Here is a 25385-nt window from a genome sequence, read left to right as displayed (position 1 = left end):
TTTGTTATTATTATCACAATCAAACAATTTTTATTTATAAACAATCACTATAAGTATGTATTTCTGCTAATTGAAATAAGTAACTTAAGCCTGTTAAGCTTAAGAAGTTTAGACAAATTGGGGCCTGTATGTACGTTCCCTTAATCTGTTTATATATAAAAAAAATGTTGTTTGTTAAAACACTGCTTATATCTGGTGTATGATGACAGGTAAACAATAATGGCGGAAATACGAGGGATTGAATTGATATGCTAGTACATGTTGATTATTTGCTAAACACTGCTATGACCTCTATCGAAACTAAAACCTACCATTACAATAGCCACCTGGGCCAGTATTCAATATTGACCTTATCCTTATTCTTAGACATACCTTAGAGGTTCCATTCAGCTTATTTGTCAGCTAAGTATACAGGCCAATCAAAACATTTATTTTCAAATTCAATTGCTTAAGTTGTTTAATGAATACTGCCCCTGGTATGGAGATTTTATGAGGCAAACTAAGTTTTGACGATATACAAAGTGACATGAATATATAATAACGCCCTATGACTTATTCATTCAACAGAGCTTAGTAAAAACATGTCAAGTGTTTGATTGGTCAATCTCATTTTTCATCATTTTCAATAAAGACATAGAGGGTAATTGTTTGCTTCAGTGGAATATTATAATACATTTAAACATAACATACACCGAGTTAACTCCAAAAGTTATATTTTACGAGTGGCTTATTACTAAAATTGATATAAACCTTCTTGTTAATGCATATTATTAGAACAGTGAAATATCACAGATTAATCTTTATAAACAACTGGAAAGCAAAACATAAATGGTATATCGTTTAACAAACCTGTATATATTATACAGTGGAGTGCAATCCTCAGATACAGAATTTATCTATGATTTATTTAATCAGTTGAACTTTTACCCGACACAAAAGTTCTACGATACATGCCCGGTAAACAACCTTTTGCTAGTGTTCGATTTGTAAACATTACCGGATTCATGTTGTTGTGTATATTTGGGACATAACTATCGTTACTAGTAATCTAGATTAGTGAAGGCATTTTGTTTTGATACTTGTTCGTGTGAAATATAGTTTACATGGACATTTTGACGTGTATCAGGTTGTGTTTAACAAATTATATCGACACAACGCTAATTCTATACGTTAGACGAGATATATTTGAAGCTCGTGAACTTAAGGATAACCAATCTGTTAACGTATTAAAGACGAACCTATAGATAATTTATTCATCATAAAATGTAATGGTTTTCAGACATGATGTCCGTTTTATATCAATTGTGGACAACACTACATTGCTTAAAATACAATTTTGTTGATTAAAAGTATATAAAATAGATAATTTCATGATAAATCCTTAAGACACATGTAACATAGTAAAATTGCATTAATACAGTGAACCACTTTTTCACAAAAGCTTACTAAAACAAAAGTGTGCGGCGTCTAAAGATTCATTTTAATTGTATTATAATACATTTAAGAGAACTATGTAGCCATGGTTATTGTACTTTATTTCAAAATATTTGGCTTTGATCTATTTGCCATTGAACAAGGTCGCAGTGATGTAAATGCACTCTTACAGAAAGTGTTTACTCAAATATTCACACATAGTTGATCAAAACATACTATAGACTTCCTTATTTAGAATAGGGGAACGTACACAAGGATACATTCATCATACAAATTTTCATATTGTGAATATAAGTATATAAATATAGAAATATTCATGTCAAAGAGTTGCTGTTAATATGTAAAGGTTGCAGTATCGGCAAAGGATGGATGTTTGGTTATACAAACAAATGTACCATCCATGACCAACACGGACACATGAGAATACTGAACGAGTCTTCTAATTCTTTTATTGATTAGGGTATACCACATTGTGTTGGAGATGCACAAAAGCCAACGTAAAAAGCCATTGTTTTTTAGCATTATATAACTGAATAAGATTTAAAAACAGCCATATGAAATGTTAATCCTTTTGTTCAAACAAAACATTCAGTAAAACAGTTTTAAAAAACACTTGCAAAATAAGAATTGACGTTTTACGCTAAATCATGATTTGTGTTTGGAAACTCTTTGAAAATCAAAAAGGTCAATTAAAGATAATGTTTCATTAATCATAAGGGCTCTGAAGCAATTACGTTCGCATAAATTCCAGGCAACCCCGGGCAAGTCATTTAAAACTGATAAATGTTAGGACAAACAGACGATGACACATGAAATGCCCTAACTATTAACCATCTAAATAATTATATATTATCTTGTTCATAATATATTATCTTGTTCATAATTTATATCAATTCGTATTGCTGAATTTGTTTTCATATGTGCAATAACTGATGGTCTTTTCTATTGTATCAATTGATTTATGCACATGCGAACTACATTACCACGGTCTTTGTTATTTAAAAGAGTGTTTTCTGTCTTACGTTGACATGATCGTTTTGATATACATGCACACTAACAAGAAATGATTGTTCAAATACCAAATAACAGTTTGTGACTACATACTAAAGACTTCTTTATTTAGAATATAGGAGCGAGGACGAGGACATGTAAACGATAATAGAAACTATGACGGCAAAGGTTGTTTTTATGTTTGGGTTGCAGTATCGCCCTAGGATTGGTGATGTTTTGTAATAAAACCTAGTGTTTAACCATCCCTGACCGATACGGACACATATGGTTACTGCATGCGTCCTTTCATGATGATTTGTTAAACAAAACAATACCACAGCGACATGGCGTTTATCCAATACACAATACTAGTGTCTGTATCGAGATATGTTTACCATAATATCCTTAGTTAAATTCAAACCAATTTAAATCCATCTGTTTGTGGGTTCTTATTGTTCGAATCCTCAGTTTATATAACTTTACCTCAGTGTATATACAAGCGACAAAGGGACGTTAGCAAATACTTTAATAGAGTAATTGTGACGTAGTGAGTCCTGTAAGGATATTTACTGTATTGTAAACAACCAAGAATATCTTAAACAATCTTTTATTTTTAAATGAGTACATTTACATAAACGGTTGTTTACAGAAGTATTGCAAAGTTGTTTTTGGCGGCTTGTTTAAATGCTTTTTTCATCGCATTTTTGACCCTCAACCAAACTCAATTTCGGTGACTTGATTAGGCTTTCTCTGCAAATTGTTCAGATGAGGTCAATGAAAATCAGCATTAAACCGAAAAAGGAAAAGCAGCATGTTGACACCGTCTCAATTTGATTTGAATTCAACTTCAAGTAATACTTCCTCTTATATAAATAATCTTATTCCTTACAAGGACGTTGGTCGTTGTATTCATATTTAGTATCAATAGGAGATGATTTTGCTGAGTTTGTTACCAAACTCAGAATGCGTTCAATTTGAATCAATACTACCCTAAACCTACCATATAAATTAAACAATTAGTCTGAAGTGCTGTATGTTCAAATATAGTTGATATGCATTTACTGTTACTCACACATATACCTATAAGACCAGTTTCTTGCGTCATAGCGCGAACACGAATGATTGCTATATAATATGGAATGACAAGAGAAATTTTTCACTTTTTGAAATTTAAATTCGCTTTCTCATTCGAAGTCAAACGTCAGCGCAGCCAGGGCTGGGAAACAATTCAAATGAGAACATATCAGAATGCCGCTACACTTTGGAAAGTTTTCTAAAAAAACACAATTAAGGGTCATTTAATATCCCTTTGAAGCGCATCACCAATAAAGTAAAATGTTTATATTGGTGTAAAATTGGGAAATTGCAATTTATATTCCTCGTGAACACCAAAAAGTAAATATAGCTATTATACACAAAAACAAACAATTATCCTCTTATATTTATCTAGCTCCTCAATCTTACCGCTATTTTAAACTCTATGTTTGTATACAAAATACATAATGATTGAGATATCCGATGTTTTCTTATGCCGTAAAGGCCGTCAACTTTCAAAGGGTCCTGTGTACTGCTTGCTTCAGTCAACACATGACCCAAAATACATATTACTGATTTATTACCGATACAGTAAAGGCATTTGGATATTTTTCTTCAGTTTTTAACCTAAAGTCCGAGTGAAATGACAGTCTTTTTTAAAAAGTGAGGACAAAACAGGGCTTTTGCAATATTATGTTTCTTAATATTTTTTTTTTATTTTTCAACTCTACATAAACCACTTTCAAGCGATACAAAGATTGTATGGTTGTTCCCGGCATCAACATTTACATTATTATACATAGTATATCCGATACACAATTAATTTTGTTTTACAATTGAATCATCGGTAATACTTTAAATTGGTTATGCCTGTTGACCACGTAAAATCTTGGTATCATGTTAAATGGTGTTGCGTGTGTAAATAAATAAACGGAAGCAACACAAGTATAGATGTAGATTTTGTTTTTTTGTATTTTTCAGTGTATTTAGAATATATCTTTACATTTCTTCTTATTCCATCACTTCTTCTCTAATCCTTTCGAAGGTTATCAGAAGAATATGGTGACACAAGAAATATCATATTAAAATAATTGTGTATTTGATACCTAAAGAAACCGTTACTTACCTGGTGGAACTCATAGACTAAGTTCGTATTATTTTCATTCGTAACTGGCTGGTCCAGCTCAATCGTAGTGTTGTGCATAATGAAGATTGATAGAATTCCTGTGATTCTTTAGCTATTTATGTTTACTTTTATATTTAACTTTCAAAGGGCATCTGTACTTCCCAATGGAAACAATTCCACAATATATTTTTGTAATTTCCTATTATATAAGTAAATATTCACAGGTCATCCGATTACAACTTATTGTCTGCCACAAAAATGTACATATAACAGAACAGAAGCGTTAATGTGTAGCTTACTTTATTACGTTTAACATATTGCTCAGAAGGATTTTCCTCAATAAGTATTGTCAGTTAATGCAACACCGCCTATTGTCTTCCATAAAGATGCACATCTATATTAAAAACATATTATCTTTAATTTCTAGCGTTTATGTAACGCGATAAACATATTGGTCTGGAGTATTTTCCCGAAAAGCTGTCGCACTTAAATTATCTTAAACACTTTTGATACAGAAACTCAGAAAAAAATGTATATACATAGTTTGTATTTATATTTTATTCAACAAATGAAAATATGCTCTTAATTAAACTGCATTTCTTTGTGGCAAATCAGAGAGTCTTACCAAAGCGAATTGTTCATGAAAAAGGTAAGATTTCCAATTAGCATATACATTGTGAAAACAAACGTCATTCTTATATAAGTGTATGCATAAAAATAATATTGACGTCAAGGTGTTTATTCACACTTTTGAAGGACTATCAAGAAGGACTTTCATGACGTACTTTGTGTTGTTTTTATGGGTAACGGGATCGGCCGAGGATGGAGCTGTTGAATAAACATCAGGTGTGTTACCATCTCTGACCGAAACTGATCCATATGGTACTGCACGATTCCATTAACTTGCTTTTATATAAATTGAATCTAGTTATACGCATTTTATCCGAGAAGTTCCTTAACATTCCTAGACGGTGAAAACCATTGTTTTTTATGAAATTATAACTGTATAAAATAATTTTGAAATTATATCTTAAACATTTAACTGTTTGATAAAGCGAAACATATAGTATCAAAGAAGTATACATATCTTCAAACATAAGCATTGACTCTGTCTGCTTAATCATATTTTGTGGTTTGAAAGGCATTAATATACATTCAATTCAATTTCAGATAATGTTTCATTAATCATTCTGGCATAGCAGCACTTATTTGCGCATTTCTGATAAATTCCAGGCATCCCCGGGAAAGTCATTTAAAACTGATAAATATAAAGACAAACTAACTATGACACATGTGATGCCCTAATCCTAAGATATGTAAATACTTAAAAGAGTGTTTATATTTCGTTGATTTGTAGTGGTGTTTTATTGTTTTAATTGTGTAATGAATTAAGATTAAAAGAAAACACCATGACACAGAGTTCATTAATATAAAATGTCATTTTATTTATGAATTCAATCTTTTTTCGTTTTGTTTCATAATTTTATCTTTATGTTGTTATTGGTTTGTATTAGTGTTTATAGTAAGTTTACCTTTGTGTTTATAACGGACGATGAAATATATATTGGAAAAACAGGTATTGTTCATCTTATTTTCTTGTGTACGAAATAAACTGTAAATATTAATTCTATAGACCATTAATGGTTAATATAGATGCATGAACTACTATAGGATAATTATGAAGGTAGTATACAACATAGTTTAAGCAAATAAGTTGTAAGAGATGGCACTTTAAAATTAAATTGTCACATAATGAACCACTTATTGCCAGTAAATATCAGATCATTATAAATTGCTCAGTAGTCAATAATTGTTTAATACTCACCATAGTAATGACCTAATTATGAATCGTTTAAATCGATTCCAATGCTTTGGTCGGTCGAACTATCAAGAGATGCTCCAATTGTAATAAATTCAAATACCATTTTTAGTGTAGGCGACAGCAGTTAATTCGTGTTGACAGCAGAGGTAGGCGTAACAATGTAACAAGAAGCAACTTAGGCTGTATTTTATTTTCAAGAATAGTTAAATCAATTCAAATAACCCATAAGGGCCGGAAAATAAATAATTCCGGTGTGGAAATTGTTCTCGTTTGCATCGGAAAAATAACTACGTCCTTTTTCGACTCTTGTAATTCACAAAACCAAGTATGTACGTTTATTATAATATGTTTCTATACATTCTGCAAGATACTATATAACTTAATCAACTATACAAATTGATCAACATTTGTTTAAAATACATTTGCATTCAAATACAGATTTGATACAGTCGATGCGTTTACTTTGTTGTGTGTATGCTCACAGCAGACGCCAAGTTACCCTGCGACAAGAAGAGTGCAGATAAATCATAAAGCAATTCAAATTAGCATACGCCATCTTTTGCGCGGTAAGCTTCACATGTATGATACAACTTTTTTACTTCAACCAACACTCGTGATTTAATGTATACATTACTCGCACTTTGTTAAAAATTATTTGGATGCAGTGGGTGCAGTAACGGTATTATATATATCAGATATTATTTATACTTCAATGAAACCTACATGGATTCAACCGGTAGTTGAACATTAAAATATACACTCTGTTTAGGGGTACAGGTCAAGGGACAAAATGACAATATTTGCCTCTCAATCGAACGGCCTTTCAGCAATTGAGAACATATTCCGAACGCAACATCTTCGGATATGTTAGGATCGCGAATCATCATGTATTATATAAATTTAAAATTGTTTATCTTGTTAATGTATGTATTGTGTCAGAAGGACAAAATAAACTTTAATAAACATGTTGAAAAGAGGTCGTTTGTGATTTGTGGCCATTAGCGTTTCTAGTATACGTTAAAAGTGATATAACGTTTCAACTATAAAGTGATTAACATTTCAAGTAGTCATTAAATACTAAACTTAATAACGAGGTTTCTAACCTGATAATAACAAGCCTTTGCCTTTTTAGCATTTCGATGAAATGACCACAATTGTGATATTGTATTGATATCATGAATCATCCTTTCTATCCGAAGATTTAAGGTTTCCGTTCTGCAATAACTTAAATGCCTTTCGACCCCATAATAATTTGGTGCGATATGGATGGTTAAATTTGAAAAGGAAAGATATGTCAATATAAGACCGATAATAATAATACAACCACGATGTTAAGGCCTTGAAAGAGTGCAAATATGTTTTTAACAATATCAATTAGAATGAAAAACAAAACAAAATATGTAATCAAGTTTCTATATTTTGTTTTCATTATTTGAAACATAGTAGTAATCAGTAGAAAATACCCGTTTGAATGATACAAACATTGTAAGGGGTCCTCAGGCATCACATTTTCACATCACGACCAATGGTATGATAAATGTAAATCGTATCTATATGTATTGGAATTCTTAAAGAGCTTAACTAAATAACGCACACACGGTTAACCATATCATACATGGCGTCATGGCAAACGTGTTTACGTTATATGAATAACTGCACATTAATTTTTCAGATCCGCGGTATATAAACGGATTTTAATGGTTACACCTATAAAATATATCAATGCGCGTAAGCATGAAATATAAAAAAGACCATAAACTATTATATCAATTGTTTAAGACTTGCATAACTTGTTGGAGCATACTGTTTACTACGTAAAAAGTGTTATCGTTCCATTCGTTTTTTTAAACAATTCCTTAAAATGTTTTTTTTTTAATCTTATTTGTTATACTTGGTTTAAAGCAAACCATTTTGTAAACAGTATGGTGCAATGTATATATTGTGGTGTCTATGCATATATTGTGGTGCCATTGTATAATATTGTGATATCAATGTATATATCATGGTACTAATGCATATATTGTGGAATCAATGCTTATATTGTGGTGCAAATAACGTTTAACTTAAATTAAATTAAATTAAAAAAAACTTCAGTAATTTGACTCAATTAACATCGTTGTCAATATTTTAAAATTAAATTGTAAAAGTCATATTTATTTGGGTTAACAACTTTTTACCGAGAGAGTTCATTCATTTCTTTCTATCTATAATATCAGCTTATGGGTGAACCTGTATATACATTTTTTTATGACATTTCACTATTTAAAGAATTTAATACCTATTAACAAACCACTAACAATACTCACATGTGCCAAGGTTGACATATTTCAGATCAAAAGAGCGTACTTGCAATACGATATATATTTTACATTTTTTTCTCTTTTAAGCCCATTAAAATGGTACAAAATAACAACGGTTAAAGTATAACATAATTATATTTCGAATACCGTAAGCAAGTTTAACCTACCTGGTAGAATTGATAAGTGAGGTTCGTGTTATTTTCCTTCGTAACTGTTTGGTCCAGCTTACTGGTGTTATTGTACATCATGAAGATTGACAGGGATCCACTTCCGGTTATTCGTGAAATATGTATTCAATTTCAAACGGTCAATTGTACTTTCCAACGGATAAGTAAAAGTCATGAAACCATATAACTCCAGAATTATAATTTCCAATTATCTGAGTGAATATTTAAGCAATTGTCTTGCACATGCATGAAAATGAAACAACAACGTTTGCTTTAATTTGCAGCTTAAATATAACACGCTTAACACATCGCTCTGGAGTATATTTTCAAATAAGTCTAGTAATTATTTAACATGAGTTTATCTCAAACAAAATTAATTCCGTTATTCAAAAAATAGATTTTATCTACCTTTTTCTTATTTTTTATTTATATTGTTTTCATTGTATAAGAATATGTTTCTATCCTAATCACTTTACTGCATTTCTGTAGGGCAATTCTGAAAGTTAAACACAAACAATTTCCTATGAATATATTAACATTATTCTTTTTATTCTGCAATGATCGCCGCCTTTATATCTATGAACTAAAAGCAATAATCTCAAAACACACCTATCTCCGTTGGCCAGCTGACAGAAACCTTTGAGTGAAAGAGAAATCTGCTTCAGAAGTTATCAGTCTGTCGAGGACGATATAAGAGCTTGTCTAGAGCATTTCTAACGTTATTGGCTACTGCTGTTTCTTTTTGAAGGCAATATTATTTCTCTGACTGCAAGCCATTCCGTTTCGTTATTGAAGGATTTTTGTACGTGAAGGAGGAATATCCGCAGTCAATATTAGGTTGGAAACCATGGGTGTTCTATCTGATTCGTAATGTAATGTCAGTTAATATTGTATTGCCTTCTGTTTGCTATAAGGAAGTAGCTCCGCATGAGAGGAATTTCATAAAAATGAGTTTTGGAAACATACACATATCGCACGTTGTCCGCAACGAAAGACGGCAGAGGAGAAAACGTGGTCTGAGCTCGTGGGCTGTTCTCATTGTCACTTACTGGGATCATAGGCTGGGCTGACATATGGACTGTGTTTGCACTGTCTAATGTAATGATCTTGAATTGTGTATAATAATTGTTAATCTGAATTCATTAAATCAGTTAGGAAAATTAAGAACATAAAGTGGGCAAAATTGTCCCAGAGTTCTCCAAAGTAAACCTGACTATTTGTTTTAATATATATCATAGAATTCGTTCTAAAGATTATTTAATAAACTATTGCATACAAGTACTTAATAACTACACCCGATTGTCAAATTTTATATATGAAACGATATATGGAATATTATGACATGATAATATACGAAAATAAAATGCCAGAACCTGCTTGATATCATCTATATAAAACTATTCACTGGACAAAGTGAAGGAAACAATCCGGTCCGTAGGGTTTTGTCGAAAAAAAACTCTGTGAACTTATGAACTCTGAAATATATTATGTAAACTGTGTTATCCTTTCTCTGGCCCATTCCTTCTAAGTTTAGTCCTTGCATGCTCTCAACGAATTGATAGTAAGGGTGACAGTGTGCAGTCAACATAATAATGGCATATATCGTCTCAGTGTCAATCAAACTTATACAATTTCAATTTGCTGGTACAAAATATTTTTAACCTCAAGAGTAAGTGAATGTTTTAAGAATGTCAAAAACAGAAACAGGTTCCGTTCTTGTCAATAAGAATTCAACAACCGTCCTTTTTTAGGGCTAAAAGTGTTGAACTCTATAAGAGATATAACTGTCGATTGATGTTTGCTGTTTTTTCTTTGTTCGTCAATTCCTTTGCAAAATAAAACACGTGATGATACGATGAAATACAGCAACAATCAAGTAATCACCGATCGGTTTCCAATGAATACTTTTCGGAAATAAATTACAGTAGAACTACAAATATTTCCATATAATAAGCAATATGCATGCACATAGTAGTTTTAACAAAAACATCATTCAATGCTTTATTTCAAATTGTGTTTGATTGCAATGGTGACAGTCAACGCATTTAAATTTTATTAAACATAGCACAAAGGGCAGGACAACACATATCTTGAATAAGGGTACATTAAAAACAAAGGACATGAAACAATGTGCTGATATGCAACGACGCCTTACGGTCGATTAGTAAACAATATAAATTAATAGGGAGTTTGGTAATGCTCTATTGCGTGTAGTGTATGAAAATATTAGACTCGATTTGATTGCAACATACAATACATACCAATGTGAAATGTGAAACAATTACGTCCCTTAGCAGCAACGTTTTTAAACACAAACAATCATTAGGATTAACCAATTAACAAACCGCTAAGACTGTGAATATGTGTATTCATTTTGCATTTCCTACGTAAGCGTCGAGAAAACTATATAATGTCCATGCCATTTGAAGTCTTTCCGGATAGTTAGGCTAATGAACAAATATAGTGTATATGGAGATAGGATCATTGGATTGCATTTACACCGTCTGTCTGTCCTCCACAACTGCTTAAAATGACTCCTATTTTTCAACTTACTTGCCATTTGCAAACAAACTTTAGAGGGATGAAGATTGCGTGTTTAACATAAGGTATTACTATATTTAATCTTGTGATTTATGCCGTCGTGATTGATTAAAATATATGAACAATATGACAGCCAACAGATGTGTGAAAAAAATTGCCATCCAATAGAATGGTGAAACATATGACAGCCAATAGAATGGTGAACACTATGGCAGCCAATAGTTTTTTTTAAAAAAAAAACATGACAAGCAGGTAGATTGGTAAAGAATATGATATCCTGTAGAATGGTAAAATCATGACCGCAGGTAAATTGGTAAAAATGACAGCCTATAAATTTGGTAAAAGTATGACAACCAGTGGAATGGGCTAAACTTTGACATCAGTAGATTAGTGTAGATATGACAGCCTTAGTGAAAAATACAACAGCCAATAGAATGAGTTCAATGTCGATAAAATCGTACAAAATATGACATCCAATAGGATGTTACAGAAAGAACCTACATAAATATTGTGACAAATATCTTCTTGTCAGAAACGATTGCCTAATTTTGATATTTGCTAAATGAAAAGGCTAATTAAATATTCATACAGGTATTAAGTATAGTCTTGATGTGAAACAGTCATAGCAGTATTTTTACTATTACTATACTATTAATAACTTACATCGAACACAATTAATAAATACTTTATGAAACGAAATAAATGTGAAATATATGCTTTCAAAATTTCGATTATAAGTATTAATGATTGTCTTTGTAAAACATATAGACTTTGATTTCAAGAAAAAAAAACCGTCATATGAACAGGCAAATTTATTCATCCTCCGAGTCGGCAGAAATAAAAGTCGATAACTTACCAATATCAACAATAACGAATCGGAAATAGAAACGCATTTTCTTTGACAAAATATATTTGTCAGACTGTCTTAATTGTGTGATTAATACATAACGATGGCACATACTATCCTAAATCTGAACCTGAAACCGGTTTGATTAAAACAATATTGTAAACCATTTAATGGCATGGTCAACTACTGCCATTCGTTTCTGACGTATTTAGTTTTCTGATATCATTTTGCAGTTTGATTTATCATGACTAACAGTAAATTATATTACATTACATAAGTTCATGATTCAAACATGAATAATGAAATTCTACGTACCCTGAGAGCAGAAATTGTGACTGTGCTAAGCGGTTTCATAATAGTTTATGCTTCTTGGAATATCAACAAGTTTAAACAGAAAACGATGAAACGTTTCTCATTTGGCTCATTTACTGCTGTTTGCACTCGGAATCGTGGCGATTGAACCACTGTTGTACGCATAGTATCATCGCTATTGTGTACGCGAATGAAACAGACCACACACTCTTCAAAATACATTACCAATAACTGATGGGATTGACGCTCAGGAACGGACAGTTAAACATGAGATGATTTGAAGTTTAGAAGCCTTAAAAACAAATTTTAATTTACACCGGAGGAAATAAAAATAGTTGCCAACAACATAAAAATAATTATTATCCTATTACCCGTGTTCAGAATAAAGTTGAGTAATGCAATGATTTATTCAGCGAGCTCATTTGGAGACGTGGAAAGAGGTCATATAAAGAATATATAAGGTCAATGTTGCTTTTGCTTAAATTGAAGAAATTCAGTATCTGCTCAAGCATGTCTTGTGGTAAATGGTGTATGTTCCTTTTTTAAAATAACGTTTAGAATCGATGTGATCAAGGCCAAAGTCAGTGCAAAAACAACAACTGGATAATGTATTTTATCTTATAAATGTAGTTGTGAAATATGTTTAGTGATCACATTTGGTATATCGCATACGGAGATGGTGGAAGAAACAATGTGATGAACACAACTTGAAATAAGATATTCAAAACTTAATATCAACATGTCCATAGTTTGCATGATTTCTTCGCATTCGCACAGTTCTTGAAGACTTGTATTCCCACTTCCTGCCAGACGTTTTTTTTTTGCAACTGAACTGGCGACACCGGAAATGGAAACATCTGGCTACTGTGCGTATGTTCCACTAAAAGGACAAATAGCTGTAGTGATGTGCTTACTTTGCACTAAATCCTAGTTTGTACTTGTTTGAAGATAAAACAACGGAAGGTCTTCATTAGCACTTTAATCCCAGTTGTAAATGAAAAGTTACAATAATGGATATATCAGTTTGCAGTTTTTTGAAGATATAAATAACAGAAGGTCTTAAAAAGTACTTTAATTCTATCTTTAAATGAAAAGTTACAAGTTTATAATGATTTATTTGATTTGAATATTTCGGAGGACATTAAAAGGATCGCCAAACTCACATAATTATGACTATTTTGAGATTGACATCCGTTTAGTCTGGCGAGTAAATAGTAGTTGTTCGTCAACAGAAAACACACCAGCTTCAAATACATTAAGGAAGGAAAACTTGTATGAAGATCATTATAATTGAACAAAATCAGAAACAATTATTATGTTAACTCTTCAAATATCAAACATAAGGCAATGTCGAACTTGTTAGATTTTACATTAATATACCGTAAACGGTCCAAATGCCAATGTTTTGAAATTGCTCATAGTCAGTTTAAAATGGTTTAAACATAATTAGAAACTTGTAAGCCATTCGTCTGTTGTCACGTATCATTAAAATTTTGTTCCCTTAAAATACATTATTCTAGAATGCGAATAATAAAATAGGTTTTCTATTTCAATATCATTAGATTATTTCACCCGTATTCAAACTGCGGCTATAAAGTGTGTTTGAAAATGATTTATTACAATCTAGAAACAAACAATGGATATTGTGCTTGCTAGAAGCAGTGAACACGTGTTTGGCCAAACCAAAACGTTAGCGCCAAAATATAGTCTTCGGGTGGATGAAATGTTTATTAAGTCTTTAATTTAGACTAAGTCAGAGGAGTTGCACTGTAGCTCCGAAATGATTTGTTCGTGTTCATGTGAGCACTGTATCTTGTCTTTGAGCACTTGAAGTCATTTATCAGTTAATATGATTTGTTTTACTTTATTCCTTCATTTTTGAAGTGAATGACGTCACCAATTTAGCCTTTGGTCTATGTTCGCAATTATTGATAACTGCTGGGTATGTGTATTCATTAAAGGGTTTAAACCTCTAATTAACTCGTGTTTCGCAGACATGTTCAATGCTGTAACTCAAAATCTCATCGATAAAGATATGTTGGTACATGTGACGACTGTCTGTGTTGTATGTACGTTGCCTCAAGTTAAGTGCATGTTAGGCCATAGCCTTGTGCGTTAAAGGGTATTTATTGAATGGTGGGTGTAGTTTTAAATCATAAACTCAAACATGAGATTGGCAAACTGTGTTTATTCCATTTATCATCGAAGAGTTTTGTCAAATACTTGGTCTAACAGATACCCCTTTTATTGAGAATGCAATCCACGATTGGTTGAGGTGTTTATTTCATATATTACCATATTTGTTGTTTGCAAGTCAGTTAAACTAGGAGTACCACACGTGTACATACATGCACACTCTAAGGTTCTTCTCATTATATGAGTATCAGTACAATACACCGCATTGCATTGACAATAAACTTATTTTGAAAATAGTATTATTATATTAAAACAATTGAATTATGATATTAAAATTACAGGACAAATCTACCTTTATGTGGGTTTGTTCATTTCAAGTTCAAAATATGTACAAATACAAAGTACCTAAAAGTTGCATTATTTGCTTGCGCACGTTTTATTTTTGTTTTGTTTTAAGCTATGACAGGTCATTATTTTACCTAAGTTATGCACAACGTATAATAGCATCTTAAATTTTATCGGAATAATAGCTCGTGGGACTCGAAGACGTTGTAAAGAATAGGTCGGGTCGAACTGTTCACGCACTCGTAACGATGGCTGTTAAGCACTAAAACGACATTCGTAATACATGAGTTATCTATTATTTTCATTATGTATTAAATGAATATTTTACTATCAAAATCGATTGCATTATTTCAGAATTGCTTTTTTAATATGTTCATGTCGGCCAGGAGAAGTAACTGATGTATAGGGTTTGATTATCATCACATAATAACCCGTAATTCTTAGTAAAATGTCTTGAATACCATTACGAAATATATATTCGGAAGTGTATATGTTATTCTGTATGACGCTAAAGTATTTTATTTGTTTATTTCAAAGAAATAATTGAACTTGTCTAAAGTAATATTTCAAAGCGAGACTGAAAAATTAATATTCATACCAAAGCTGTTAAATAAAAAATAACTTATATTAATGCAAAACAACACACTTACACCCGAAAGAAGTCAAAGAGAAGACTTAATTATTTGAGTGTATGGACAATATTTTTGTAAGTTCTAATTTTAGATGTGAATGTTTACGCACTATCTATCGTCACACTGTGTGTTAATGACATTAACCGCTGATGTGACCTTTGCTTCGTTCTGTCCTGCGTGTTGCAGAAGCTGGTTTTATGGTGTGGTTTTCGTCAAATCTTCGTACCAGACAAATAAACACATGTCAACAACACAATGGCAACCTTCATAACAATTTGTATGCATCGGACGATTATATGTGCGGGAATATTATGACATTGACAACTTATTTGGCGTGACAGATATCCTCAAAGAAATATTTTATCCATTGCGATAGGTTCACAGCACTTACAGGCGTTTATAAATCTACAGGGAACTCTAAGTAACAATGGAGTAATCTACAATCTGATTAACAACTGTTGTCAGCTCCAAGCCCATATTCCCATTTAAGTAAGGCGATAAATGTATTGGAAATAAAAAAGCAAATTAGCCTAAAAGAAAGAATATAGTCACATGAGTGGGGTAAATGAAATAATGCCTGAAAAGCCTTAGGGCAATGCAGTATTGGTACACATTAGTGTTGAAAGGACCGCCAGTTAGGTTTCTTACAAGAATATGAAGTAGGTAGTGCATATTCTATTTAATGTTTTAATATTCATGTTCAGTAATATTGTTTATATCACCTGCTAGAGAAATATATACGACTCATGAATTGTAACTGATAAATGCAACACAAACTGTCTTATTCGTATAGAGTCATTGGGTATTGTAAGTAAAGTAAAAAAAAAAATGCCTTTTGTACTCAATTTCAGACTGCATCTGATCTTTTTATATGCATACCTTTTATTGGGGCATCTGAGAATATTCATTCAGCAAGTGACGATAAACTTTCGGTATAATAATGTTATGCTAATCAAACCTTATGTTATTGAGAATATTATTGGAGTCACGAAGTATCTATATAACTCAATAGTTATGTTGTATGTATTGTGTTTATTTGGTGCTGAATATCGATCGCCGGCCAAGAATTTAGAGGAGGGTGATAGAGGGAATTTTAAAAGGAGCAAAACTGCTGGGTGTGTGAGAACTATCGCCAACATTAGAGATAATGTTCGCATAGCAGTAATAAAGTGGAAACGACAAGGGTCAAACTAAAGTACAGAAGGACTTTGCCTACAGGGGACAAACTTAGATACTGGACGACCTTGCCTACAGGGAACAAACTTAGATACTGGACGACTTTCCCTTCATGGACCAAACAAAGTAACCGGACAACCTTGCTTACAGGGGTCAAACTAAGTAACAGGACGACTTTGCCTACAAAGTTCAAACCTATATACTGGACAACTGTGATTACAGGGATCAATCTAAGTTACAGGACGACCTTGCCTACAGGGATCAAACTAAGATACAGGACGGCTTTGACTACAGGGATCAAAAAAGCATACAGGACGGCTTTGCCTACAGGTAACAAACTAAGTAAGAGGACAGCCATGCTTACCGAGGTTAATCTAAGTTACAGGACGAACATGCCTACCGAGGTCAATCTAAGTTACAAAATGACCTCGCCAATAGACACAATATTAAGGCCTGACATACAATAGACAAGAAACTCGTCTTTGTCATATAAAAACAACATAACATACTGTTTATGCATGCATGATATGTTTCATTAAGACCATTCATCATCGGAATATAAACGCATCCAGTTGCCAGGATAACATATTTAGACGAACTTGGTAAACAAGAGAAACACGAATCAACATCGACAGACTACAAATGAATACAAACCGAGTAATAATAAGAACATCAATAATTGGAATAAACACCAGTTGTCCAAACAAAGCCAAAATGTGGCAGTGTGATTGCCTTAGAAGATATAATCTCTCAAATGCCGACTACTATATCCTAATAAGGAACTCTTTCGTAGCATACGAGCAATGTGGATATGCAAATACACTCAATGGTACAAACTAATTGAATTCGTTCAATGCATTTGGGATAAGAAATCGAATCGCTGTTGTATTCGTGGTGTATAATGCAACCAGGTATTTGATATGTTTCGAGTGGCATTTATACCGTATAGCTTGATGGGCGAGTTGTTGTGAGCTCCAGTCCCGACAACTGCCTGTATATTAAGAAAGCTATGCAGTCGTAATATAACTCAGATTGTACGATGATATGGTCATTTGAAGGACTGACCTTGTTCCCCAAAACTGAAGGAAGAGATTAAAAAACGGAACCAGGTATTCAATATCTATATAATGTCACGTGGTAGAATATCGTACTAAAGAGCGACAGGCCATGGCTTTGTTTTCAACCAGATGTAATGAGCAATGTCTGTGGCATTTTGCACTGACATATTGGTGTATTTGTGTACAATGGGCAGACTAGGCTCATAAAATATTTATCAGGAGCGGGTCAAAATGGCGGTTCAAGGCAGTCTTGCTAAATAAATATTGCACTTTTAATGGCTTTTAAGAAAACATTTTATCCTGATATTGTATTGGTGTATTATATTTGTCTATTAGTTAAATTATATAACAACGTTGCACAGTTATATCACCAGAACTAGCCACGCCAAGCACGGGTCGACACTGTACTCATATTGCAATATTGAAAATTATTGCGCATACTAATCGTTTGAAATAGTCAGATTTACTCTGATACGTGTGAGTCGAAGGTCCATACCTATGATAAAACAAAACGTTTGGGAAATAGTGTCTAACAAATGTAATATCAGACTGACTGCACTTTAAATATATCCCGACCGGTTGTCTTGTACCTTGCTTGACAGCAATTCATCAGCAAGAGATACGCTGTATTAAAAATTGCTCGAGATAACATGATAAAACAACTTCATCAATCGTAACTACTTTGCAATCTCCGGCAAGCTTCGGTAAAGACATCGTAAATATTTTTTAAGATATACGAAAATGTGATGAAATATCGTAATCTTGTAACAAATCATTTATCGATTCGTGTCTTAGTTACGCTTTACAGAAACTTGAAATAAAATAAAAAGAAAAAGAAGCTTGATACTCTTTGCCATGTGTTCAATTTGCAAGATACATTAAAGGCTGAAAACACAAACAACACTATTTTAATATGGGCGTCCCTATGTTGGACTATTTTTGAAGACCCGTATTAATAATTAATTATTATATTTGGAACATAGCCGAGTCGTTCCGATTGCAACTACATGAGTTCTTCTTTATAATATTAATAATTCGGGTTTTGATGCAGTATCAATTACCTGCAATACGAACATATGTCTATAAAACAGTTTAATACATTGCGTGCCTGCGTTAAAATACATCTTCTTAACAAGTCAAAAATCTGAAGCTATCCGATGTACAGTTATGTCAAATTTGTATGCCTAGTTACACATGTTTTTTTTTGCACTATTTGATGCATATTTAGAAAACCACTGTTTAAATGAATCACCAAACAGTGCCATTAATTGACTTAATGTCATTCAAGCCAGATTTTGAATAAATGTTTCTATCATGACGTACTTAGGTTCATTTAAGTTATTAACAAGCTATACCATCTATAATGATAACAAAATCAAACCATGTCATAAATTATCAAAATCAAACAGTATTGCAAATGGTTTGATTGACAAACAACCTCATTCGTAAGTCGTCTACTTTAAATCCAATCCCGACGACGTTTAATCTACAGTACCCTCCACAACCTGTTATTACGCGTCTCGTACATAAATTCAGTACGCTATTTTTCCTACACTTTTTCGTGTTAGCTTTATATGATGTATAGGGTAGTTAATCACACATTTCCTCCCGGCATGCTTGCAACGGCAAGAATGCGCACTTTCGCTCATTTATCTTGTTTGTGCTGCATTTGCATATGTTTATCACGTCTTTCGAGGAGGGATAGACAATCCGTTACAACATTCCTCGCAGTGTTATTGTATTGTTATACTAATTTGACGTCCATTTGACAAATAAAATTTTACTTTTAAAGTACCTTTTATGTACCTGCTAATTACCCTTTAAAATGACATTTTTTTCATTTTTTTTGTATGATTATTTATTTCTATAACCACTGTAAAAATAGTAATTATCAATTACTTCTTTATAAATGCAATTGAAATCGACGCCAAATATCTTATTTATTTTGAGTAGGTTTGCGAAAAAATATTTGCGCATGCACATTAGGCTACTGTATGAAACGGTATCAACAAACTTCTAACACGGATATTTTTTTGAAGTTTCCATATTTGGGTTCAAACAATTTCATTATTGACCAAAAACTACAAAGTATGCAATATCGAATATGAAATATCAAAACATAGGATTGGGCTGGAAGATGGTAAACAACTTATTTTCTGCTTTCAAACCTGCACTTTTCTAGACGAAGGTTCAATTGGTAAGAAACAAAACTCTATAGTTAATCAGTGTTTTCGTCGAATTATTGCTGATACTTTATGGGGTGTTTTATGACAAATTCGTATTCTCAATACACTAATACCCAAGGTTCGTTCGTTTGAAGGGGTTATAAACTATTCGGATAGGCTAAAGAAGAAATTGTTGAATGTGATTGGATACTTAATTCCCTTTGATGTCGCAAAGTGAATTGGTTCATACGTACGCATTTGTAAATAAATCGAAAAAAACTGTCCAGTGCTTTTTTGTATTCAATTAGATACATCTAATGACGCAAGCATTCCGTAGCATATTCAATACAGGCATTGATATACACAAACCTGAAAGTGCGTTATATAAATGAAAAAAAAGAAACATATGTTTTGTGGCTGATGTCTAAAGGAAAAGTCTTCAAATGCAACAACATGCTGACAAAGTGTTATGCCTTGTACATATGTGTTATATAAACACGTACATACATTCAAGGAAAGTCGAGTTCAAATGACGCAACAATAATAGGTTCGCTACGTTATATTTGTTCACCATGGTGTTTTTTTCTCGTATCAAAGTGATGACTACTTAAAACAAGAATTCAAAATATGCATAATGGCGTTTTCGAAATTTCGATTTATAATGGAAAAAACATGTGTAACAACCCATTTATTTCATCTAAGCATCTATAGTATTCAACGTGTCGTAGATGTATTGTTAATGTTGCGTCTGAATGTCGTGCACTTTTTTGTCTTTTATTTGTATAATATGAAAGTGGTTAATCAGGAACTCACATGAGTGAGCTATTTTAAGATATATAGGATTGATTATGCCAAATTACCCGTTCTATAATCCCGGTGAAATCACTTCTATCTGAAAACCAGTATGTATTCTTCGCTATCTTATTAATCTTGCCAACTATTATTTGCTCAAGTACTGCCGATATATATATAAAGTATGTTAGTACATGCATTGATAAGCCCGATCCTGGTATTATGGCGATTTTCTTTAACAACTACGAAAACACAAAATGTTAGTTTCGAAACTGAGTCTTTCGCTCAATGACCTTTTGAATGAGTATTTGAAACTAAAATGGTACAATCTTGCAATTGAATTGTCTTTAAACTTTCGTAAATAAACGTCATGTTTATACTCATCATCAACGAGTATTGTTGGCTAGCAATTTTTACATATATAGCATTTTTAACTTGATGTAGGTGAATGTGTAGTTCCGGTTTCGGTGATATTGGTCTATCTCTGAGTATGCAGTTGAAACCAACTATACACAACGCTGTTGTCAGGCTAAAGCTCATAATTCCATTTATCAAATACTACAAATGTCGCAGTTATAAAGGAAAAAAGCTCGAAAGCAGCAAAAAGTCACTGGATAAGGCATGCAATGGTAATGCCGAGACTGTGTTTAACAAACTTTTAACTAGATCAAGCACAAATAATAAAATCCAAGACGTCCTTCAAAACATGAGTCATTAGATCTAGCATAATGAATTTAATCCGAAACTTCCTTCAAAGGATGAATCATTGGATCGAGCATAATGAAGTTAATCCGAGACTTTCTTTAAAACATGAATTATTGGATCAAGCATAATGATGTAAATCCCAGACTTTCTTTAAAACATGAATCATTGGACCAAGCATAATGAAGTATATCCTAGACTTTATTTTAAACATGAGTCATTGGACCAAGCATAAGTGAACTTAATCCGAGACTTTCTTTAAAACATGATACATTGGACCAAGCATAAGTGAACTTAATCCGAGACTTTCTTTTAACATGATACATTGGACCAAGCATAAGTGAATTAATCGGAGACTTCCTTCAAAACATGAGTCATTAGATCAAACATAAGTGAACTTAATCCGAGACTTTCTTCAAAACATTGGTCATTGGATCAAGCATAATGAAGTATAACCTAGACTTCCTTTAAAACATGTGTCATAGGATCAACCATGATAATGTAAGACCGAGAACGTCTTGAAATAAATTAGTCACATGATCAAGAATAATTGTTCCGAAAAACACAGTGGTCACTGGATCGTTGGTTATGGTAAATTATTGAATCATGCATTGTGTATTGATTCTTGAAATGTTTTCAAACAAATAAGCCACTGGGTAAAGCATACATTAGTGATGCTGGTAATGCTTTAAAACAAATAAAACAGTAGATATATCTTAGTGTAATCATTCTGAAAATATCTTTAAACAAATGCCGGGAACAGGTTTGAAACAAGTTGCCACTAGATCAAGTATAATGAAGTCATGATAAGAAAGTTTGAAAAAAAATCTGGTTAGATCATTATCTGTATTTTGAGGTTTATTTAAACAAATAAGTCATTGGATAGGTCATAAAGAAGTAAGTTATGCAGGGAACATCTTCAAACTGGGTCGAACATAAAGTCGTAAGTTCGAAGAAACCTTAAAAACATTAGTCAATAAATCGTGTATGTAGAGATTATATCGAACATATCTTTAAGCAAATTAGTTACTAGATCAAGCAAACTGTAGGTATTTCGGTATTGTCTAAATACAAGCAATTCACTGTATCAATTATGATGAGAATATCCCGAGAGGTATTTAAACATTACATTCAATGAATCGTGCATGATTTTATGATGCCATGGACATCTTACAACGGGGAACAAGCAAATATGCCAGGATAAATTATTTAGAAGCATTTAATTAAACAAACACACTACATAAGATACACAAAATGCCACTAAATAACATAGACATAATAGAAACATATTAAAAATGTAAATACAAATATCCATGATCAGAATAAATGTATGCCCATGTACCAGAATATCTTATTTAGAGCCTAACACTGACATTAACAAGGGACACAAAATGCCCCAAACAACACACTAATTTTGATATCCGAGAAAGCGGAGAACCATGATAAACCCCATTCGTCTTTGGGACCATTAACTGAAAAAAATACTGTAAGGAAACACGGAAGAAAACGTTTAAAGCAAAAACAACTACAGTCGGTGAAAACATTTGATCGGTGTTTAAATTTCGTGAAACCAACAATCCGTTTTAGATATTCAACTGAAAATGGTTCAGAGGTTATAAGATACATATTGAACGAGCATGCAAGTCTCTGGTTCGACTGAAAGTGCGTTGAGATTTTCACCTCAGAACACCATTTAAAGTCTAAAGTACAGTCCATTTTAAATATATATTAAAATAGTTTTTTAGGAAGAACTTAATCTCACATCAGACTTCCTGATAATTACAGTTCTATTTCTGTCAAAACATATGATCACACAGAAATTCTCCCCGTGATTCATCTTCTGTAGATAGCATTCACAAACAGTTCGTTTGATCTTATATCAATGGAATGTCTGAATTGCCTGCCTGTCATTGACACACTCTTTAATAAAGCTTGTTCTTATTGAACGGGCGACGATGATGTTTGTTTATATTTTTTCTGCACTTCATGCTTAGCAACGCGTACTTATATTCGACCATTTATCATAATAATAAAGAGAGAATGAGAATTAAAACACCAATAAATTATTATTATTGTTATTGTCATTATCATTATCATTATCATTATTATTTTTATCATTATTATTATTATTATTATTATTATTATTATTATTATTATTCTTATTCTTCTTCTTCTTCTTATTATTATTATTATTATTATTATTATTATTAATAATAATATTAATAGTATTGTTATTAAAATTATTATTACTATTATTATCGTTATTATTATTATTATTATTATTATTATTATTATTATTATTATTATTATTATTATTATTATTTATTTATTATTATTATTATTTTTATTATTATTATTATTATTATTATTATTATTATTATTATTATTATCAAAATTATTATCATTATTATTATTATTATTATTATTATTATTAGTAGTAGTAGTAGTAGTAGTAGTAGTAGTAGTAGTAGTAGTAGTAGTAGTAGTAGTAGTAGTAGTAGTGGTAGTAGTAGTAGTAGTAGTAGTAGTAGTAGTAGTAGTAGTAGTAGTAGTAGTAGTAGTAGTAGTAGTAGTAGTAGTAGTAGTAGAAGTTGTAGTAGTAGTAGTAGTAGTAGTAGTAGTAGTAGTATCTTTATTAATTTTATAATTATGATTATAATTATCATTATTAATAGTAGTAGTATCATTATCATTATTATTATTATTGTTATTGTTATTAGTATTACCATAATTATTATTATTATTATTATTATTATTATTATTATTATTATTATTATTATTATTATTATTATTATTATTGTTATTATTATTATTATCATTATTATTATTATTATTATTATTATTATTATTATTATTTTTATTATTAATAATAATAATAATACTGTAAAATTTGCGAGCGCCTCTGTCAGTAATGATGTTTTGTCCATAAAATAGCATACTTTACAGCTAATTCTTAATTCTTGGTGTTCTTAATCATATTGTATAAATAACACTAAATTGATACTAGTAATTATTTACAATATGAAAAAAAAAATGTTGCAAGAAATTACGCCATTACAAGACGACTATTTTTGGCGTGCGTTTTGCTCTTTCACCTCACTAAATATCAACCAGAAAGTTCAATCACTCTGCATGATAATAATGCTGGCAAAGAAAATCCTCCAGAAATCATGCTGAACACTGTGCAACATTCAACGGTAGTCAATTCTATTTCTGTGGTTAATGACAAACTCGCACTAACAACAGAAATGGATTCTCTCTTTGCCGGTGCAGCTCTAAACATCCAACAGTGTTTCTTTAATATCAGCATGAATTAAATCCATTAAACACGTGGCGATTGTTTGTAAACACTCGTGATCTCGAACCATGTCCTGTGAACTGTAGTATATGACTAGCGGACTAATTGTTACATCATTAGATAATAATTGGCGACTAATCCATGTTTATGCGCTTTAAAAATCGTGTGGTATTTTCATGAGTATTGAATTGATACTGATGTATTAAAATGCAATTACTTTGACTATAAACATAACTTTATTGAATAAAAAAACAACATTTTTTGGCAAATTTAAACATAGGTACCTACTGTGCTGGTTTCAACAGTGTTAAAACGGTTGTCTCCCTTTTTTAAAAGGAATCTGTTAATTTGGAGGTAATTTACCGTGTTTTAATTAACAAAGTAACATAATAAATATAATACAAGGTTAGTGCCGTAGATACAGAAATAACAATCAAAATGTTCTCTTGTATTGCTATTTCGCACGTCCAGTTAAGTGCTTGAGTATTGGTTCTTATTCTGAATGAA

General features: G+C 31.8%; 1 protein-coding gene across 1 annotated transcript in view; it reads right to left on the bottom strand.

Annotated features, from left to right (window-relative positions):
- The window catches only part of LOC128241247 (cardioacceleratory peptide receptor-like), an 84359-nt gene that overhangs the window by 11329 nt on the left and 47645 nt on the right, over nucleotides 1-25385 (bottom strand). The window lies entirely within an intron of this gene.

Source organism: Mya arenaria, chromosome 7 (assembly GCF_026914265.1).
Source record: "Mya arenaria isolate MELC-2E11 chromosome 7, ASM2691426v1".
Lineage (NCBI taxonomy): Eukaryota > Metazoa > Mollusca > Bivalvia > Myida > Myidae > Mya > Mya arenaria.
This window is presented reverse-complemented; position numbering and strand designations above follow the sequence as displayed.